The sequence below is a fragment of the Eleutherodactylus coqui genome, chromosome 6 (assembly GCF_035609145.1).
Source record: "Eleutherodactylus coqui strain aEleCoq1 chromosome 6, aEleCoq1.hap1, whole genome shotgun sequence".
Classification (NCBI taxonomy): domain Eukaryota; kingdom Metazoa; phylum Chordata; class Amphibia; order Anura; family Eleutherodactylidae; genus Eleutherodactylus; species Eleutherodactylus coqui.
Window position 1 is genome coordinate 220,543,254 of NC_089842.1, and position 6,893 is coordinate 220,550,146.

Here is a 6,893-nt window from a genome sequence, read left to right on the forward strand (position 1 = left end):
AACATGCATCCCCTGAGGATTAAAGCCACGTGGGCTGAGGACGTGACGGCTACATGCTGCTGGTTACCGGAGGTAGACTACAACATGGAGCTGTTATGAAGTCAATAAAAAGTTAAAGATTCAGTTGCCCTGCTGGATCGGATCTATCGGGTCAGTTGAGAGTACCCACCCCTGTCCTCTGTGATGTCCTGTGGTTATCTGGTGCTCCGGGACCTGACGCCACTCTTCTGTGCATGTGCGCCAGATGTATGACATCACGTGCACACTCGGAAGCCCCGGCAAATTTTAGCTGGGAGGCAGGAGATGTCACCGGAGACCGCGGTGACCGGACCGAAAAGTTTTTAAAAAAGTTTCATAAATGAAAGTTTTAGCTGCACTTATGGATGGGATCCATGGGGGCAGCTGAAAATAATCACGTCAGTCCTTCGTAATGTTCCCCGGCGATCGGGACCTGCCGTGGGCTTCTGCACTTGCGCTAATCGTGGTGCACAGAACGCCGGAGAGCCTGGCAAATTTAAAATCTTTCTGCACCCAGCTGTCAAAGATAGCCAAGGGCAGGGAGATGTCACCGGGGATTGCTGTTTGCAGTTCCTGGTCACATGATCACCATTATCCATCGGGTAACAGTGATCATGTAAAGTTAAAATAAAAAGTTTCATCTCCCCTTACGCATCGTATTCGTGGGGGGGGGGGGAGAAGAACTTACATGACTAAGGCCCCCGGATTTGTCCCACAATGGGATCTTTATCCGCGGACCTTACCATGGCTTCTGCACATGCGCCCATCAGCAAAATGGCAGACACATGCGCAAAATTCAGAGATTGCCCAGAAAATTTAAAATCTTTCTGCTCTTGGCTATTAAAGGTAGCCAAAAGCCTGGAGGTGTCATGGGGGGCTGTGGTGAGCGGTTCCTGGTCAGGTGATCAGTGAGAGGAGATGAAACTTTTCACTGGAGGCCGTCGCGATGCTCCTCCACAGACCTTACCCAGATTCTGCGCATGCCCCCGTCTGCAAAATGCCAGACACATTCGCAGGAGTCGGGGAGCCAAGGAAATTTAAAATCTCCTTACTCCAGGCTACCAAAGGTCGCCGAGAGCCTGGAGCAGTGAGCGGTGGCCTCGTAGAGCGGTCACCGGTCACATGATAAAAAGGTAGCGATCTACCTTAGGCCGGTCTCACACAACTGGATAGGAATTACAGATTCTTTCTGATACGTGGTAATACGCGGATCAATCAAATGCACGGATTACACAATTCCACTCATTAGCGGGTTGGAATTACGTAATCCACTCGCGCAAAACAGAACGCAGCAGGTTCTATTTTACCGCAGATATCCGCAACATCGAGCCCATTGTGCCCTATGGTTGCGGATACACCCACAACCCATACGCAACTACGTTGTATACGGGCTGCGGGTACCCGCATCATCGTTAAGCGACGGCGCAGGAAATACAAATAGAAAACAGTGTACTGCGTATGACCGCCTGCGGGAGTACGCAGTTATATGCAATACATTACGCGGCCGTGCGCAGGGTCACGGACAGGCTCAAACCTGGGATCCGCTGCGGGCCTCCGCAAGCAGATTGCACATACAGGCTTATGAGTCCAGCGTTATTCAGATGCACCTGTTACATTATTACTTTTATCTAAGATTCAGGGAACGTCAAAAAGGAGGAGGGGATTATTTTTAGGGAGTCAATTTTTTCCCCGCACAAGTGGGCAATGGGGCCTGAATCACCTTCAAGCAAAATGTCTGTTTTGAAAGCCACCGGCTGCTCCTTTCGGTTTGGGCCCCGTTGTACATACAGACATAATATTAGAGCCACATTGGGTATGCTTCTGAACATGGGACAAACAGGGGTATCCATTTTGGGGTGTAAGTCTTTATTGATATGTACGCTGCACAAAAAAACTTGTTTTTAAAAATGACACAATTTGCAAAAAAATGAAAATCATAATTTTTTCCTTCTGTTTTGCCTAAATTCATTCAAAAACTGTGGGGTCAAAATATGCAGTACATTAATTCGGTAAGGGGTCTAGTTTTCTAGTTTCTCTATAGTTTTGACCGCTCAAGGGCTATACAGGTGGGCAATGGGGCCTAAATCATCTTCAAGCAAAAGGTCTGTTCTGAAAGCCACCGTCTGCTTCTCTCATTTTGGGCCCCGTTGTGCATACAGACATAATATTAGGGCCACAACGGGTATGTTTCTGAACACGGGAGAAACAGGGGAATCTATGTTGGGGCGTCAATCCTAATTTTCATGTGCTCTATAGAAAGAAAACTGCCTTTAAAATGACGTATTGAAAATTTTTTATTTTTTCTCCTCTAAGTTGCATTAATTCCTGAAAAAAAACTGTGGGGTAAAAATACACATGACCCCCCTCAGTGAATAAATTAAGGGGTGTAGTTTTTAAAATGGGGTCATTTGACACCTATGAGCCTTTGCAATCTTGGCTTGGTGCAGGAAAACAAAGTGTTCCTCCAAATGTTGATAAGTAATGTTAAAATTGTACGTCTCCTAAATGGTTAAACGAAAGTTTTTCAAATGTGCATCCAGAATAAAGTAAACAGATGGAAATATATAGGTTACCAGAGATTTGTACGGTATGTTTGCACATATTTGAGATATTGAAATTGAAAATGTGAAAAAATGCTAACTTTTTCAAAATTTCCCCAATTTTGGCGCTTTTAATAAATATACACAAATTCTATCGGTCTGTTTTTACCACCTAAATGAAGTACAACATGTGGCAAAAAAAAAAAGTCTGAATCACTTGGATATGCAGAGCCTTTACGGAGGTATTCTATGTCAAAGTAACACATCAGATTTCCTAAATTTTGCTCCGTCACTAAGGGGTTAGAAGATGGGATCCCATCTCAAAGAACTGGGGATTTTATTGAAGCCTTTGCATGACCGCGAGGTAACAAACAAAAGGGTCCCGAGGCCAGAGGACACTGGCCTTTTGGGACAAGATTCGCAGGGAAGCATACGAGCTAGGAGACAAGTGTTGCCGACGGTTGGCTAGAACCCTCCATCCCAGAGTCCCACAAACGTTTGTCCCCAAAATCCACAAAACAAGAGGGGAACCCATGTTTTCACCAGACATTTTAGAAGAATTTCACCTTTACTATGAGAAATTATACAATTTAGAGACGGCACCCCCCAAGGGGAAGCGGAATGAGGGGGGATGAGGAGCATTATCTAGAAGAGTTCCATCCGGGCCCCTTGGGCGTGAAGGAGTCTGGGGCCATGGAGGAGGATTTTGCTCACGAAGAGATCTTAAGATCATTAAAGATTTAAAGACAGACAAAAGTCCGGGACCCGATGGGTTTTCGGTAAAATTCTATAAGCTCTTCAGGGAGGCATTGTCCCCGCTCTTAGTACAATTTTTTAACAAGGTCTCCTGTGGGTGTCCCCTCCTGTCCCAGGCTCTTCAGGCATATATGGTAGTGATCCCGTAACCAGTGAAGGACCCCTCTTCCTGCGCAAACTATAGGCCTATTTCCCTGATCAATTTTGACGTAAAAATGCTCGCCAAACTTATCGCTAATAGGATTAGTAAACCCATCCCAGAGCTGATCCATAGGGAACAAGTGGGATTTGTCCCTGGTAGAGAGGCCAGGGATAATACTATTAAGTCTATCTCCCTGATTTCTCGAGCCAGAGTGGGCAACAGACCACTCTGTCTACTGGCGGAGGACGCAGAAAACGTGTTCAAAAGGGTCAAGTGGAGGTTTCCGGAAGGGACCCTTCGTTGGCTCGGGTGGGGCTAGGGCGGAGGATGAGATAATGGATTATCGCATTGTATAATAGCCCATCAGCTAGAATTAGGGTGAACCGTGCCCTGTCGGACACCATTTCGATTCATAACGGCACCCGGTAAGGTTGCCCTCTCTCTCCTCTGCTCTACGTCCTTTATATGGAATCACTAGCCAATGCTATTAGGAAAAATGGATCCGTGAGGGGTATGACGGAGGGAACCTCCGAGCATAAGATGGCTCTGTTTGCAGATGACCTCCTCCTGTTCTGGTCGAACCCAAGGGTGGGACTACCGGTCGTAATGAAGGAAATTGAAAGATTTGGGCAGGTAAGCAACTTTAAGGTGCATTTTCAAAAATCGGAGATATTAAATGTAACTATCCCCCAGATAGAGGCTAGAGAGCTCTCAGATTCCTTGCCTTTCAAGTGGAGATCTTCAGCTTTTAAGTATCTGGGGGTGCAGCTCCCTGTGGACCCCGCCCGGATATTTAAGCTAAACTTTATACCCTTTCTAAACAACCTCAGAGCAGATTTCAGCAAATGGAGCCCCCTGTACGTGTCTTGGACGGGTCGGGTCAATGCCGTAAAGATAGACTCCCTACCAGAGTTTTTGTATTTATGCCAGACCGTCCCGGTCCACCTCGACCGGCGATTTCTTCTCAATATCCGATCTCTGATCATTAATTTTGTGTGGATGGGTCATAGATCTAGGCTCAGCTTCAGATTGCTCACACGGTACAAGGAGGAGGGGGGTTTGGGGCTTCCAGACTTCTCACTTTATTACAAAGCATGCTTCGCAAATTTTGTCCTCACTTTGATGCAGGGCAGAGCATCCAAGTTGTGGGTCGAAATAGAGCATGAGCCGGACCATAGAATGGCGCAGGGGGCACCCTGGATCCCGAGGAGGCTGTTGGGAGGTCTTCAGTCTCTCTCGCCGTTTCTGTTGGGAATCCTTAAAATCTGGGGATATTTACGCCAAGGCTGGGTTTGGTGTCCCTCCCGGGTCCCCTCACTCCGTTGGTCGCTAACCCGCAGTTCCCGGCGACGTGGAACAATAATATTGTCTTGTTCCTTCCTAGTTCTCTGATTCCGCGGGTCCAAGATGTGGTGTCACGGGAGGGGGTGAGGCCCTTGAGAGAGTTCTACATGGACTCTAGAGCCCCCTCGGGAGCATGGTTGAGCTATCTCCAAGTGCGGGGTTTTGTGGAGTCCCTGACGCCCGGTGGATTCAGGGGGCAACAGTTGACGCCATTTGAGGGCCTATGTATGATCTCATCCCCCGTTGAGCTTGGGATCTTGTAATATACAAAATGTTGCTCACCGGTGAGACGGGGGACTCACTCCCTGGTTACTCGGGTCGGTGGGGAGGAATTGCTCCAGAACGGAGTGGCAGAGGGCTTTCATTCTATGTCATAAAGAGCACTAAATTTGGGAGACTACAGGAGCAGAATTTCACAATTCTATCTCGCTGGTCCAGGACACCGACGAGGCTACACCAAATGGATGCCCGGATATCCCTGGTGAGTTGAAGATGCCAGGGCAGTCCTGGAACAATGTTACATATCTGGTGGGAATGTCCCGTGGTCAGAAATCTGTGGAGCAGTGTGGAATTGTTGTATAATGCTATGACCAGGTCAGCGGTGTCCATAACAGCTGAGATGACCTTCCTCCTAATGCTGCCAGGGTCTATTGCCAAAATTAAGGCAGATTTACTGCGCCTGGTTATATTGGCTGCAAGGGTGTCTGTTCCTGGTTTGTGGCATTCTACCTCCCCTCGCCCTGAGCTCAGGACAGTTTTATGATGTGTCTTATCTCTCTTTCACCCTGCATATGGAAGGAGATGCAGCACCAGCTAGGGGATGGCAACATTATAAAACTGTCCTGAGCTCAGTGGACTGATTTACGAGTTATGTCTCGGCTCAGATTGTATGTTGTTTTAGGTTTTGAGTGCAAAACAATCTCAAATTTCTGTGTGTGAACATTTATTTAGATCATCTGTATGTTATAATTATGTGCCATCCAAACTCGTTTCATTCATTACCCTGATGAAGGGGTGAGATATCCCTGAAAGCTTGCTGTAACATCATGTATTTTTGTTAGCCATTAAAAGGTATCATATCTACAAGATTACTTGGTTTCTCTCACTGAGAACAATCACACTTTGCTCTACTGGCTAACACGGTACCAAATCTTTTTTTCGTCTTGCCCCAACTGTCACGTAATTAATCTCTGAGTGACGAACAAACTTTTGAGATTACATCAATACTATCTACCACCCATCTCTGGGGGCACATGGCCGCCTGCACCAGCTCCGTTTTGACCCTTTACCTCTCTGTCCTGGGTGATCGGGAGAAATATTCACTGAACTGCTGTACTTTGAAGTAGTCAGCAGGTGGCACCACATCCCTACTAATTTCTGGAGCAGACTGAGCAGCACAGGACGAGTCATCACCACTTACCAGATGCTGGCCGTAAATACGGCGAATTCCTCTATTATGTGGTGGCAGAGCCGCCATCTTGTGATCGTTACTACTGATCGATTTCCATCGTTGGGATGGCTGTAAATTACACTCTTTTTGTAATATATGGTTATTTTGATCAGCGAGAATTATAATAAACTGGAGCCGCGTCCGCCACTGTGCAAGAGTGATACAGGAACCCACCGCCGAGGAGCGCCCGGACAGTGCAAAGTTCTGCAACTTTCTAGTTTACTCTGCTTGTTGTCAGTGAATAGGGACAATCTCATCTACAGCCAGAGGCTAAAATTCCATCCTGATTGGATACTTCTTACAGTGGGGGGTTGTTACAGTGTATCAGTACAGACAATCCTCTGTGAGCTGAATACAGTAGCAGCACAAATCTCTCCTGAAGGTTTGTTATAATATATCAGTCTGGAGTCCACAGAAGACCATCGAGAGAGGATACATTGTAACAAACCCTCCGCTGTCAAAAGTATAAGGTCAGGGCTGGTTTTCACTCTGGCTGTAAAGATAAAGTTCTGATTCAGTGAAAACAGGAGGGATTTGTACAGTTTCTAATATAGAATTCAAGATCTCCGCTTGTTCTGATGGTTTGCTACAAGGTATCAGTCTGGAATGCAGAGGATTGTCTACACTGCATGCATTGTAACAA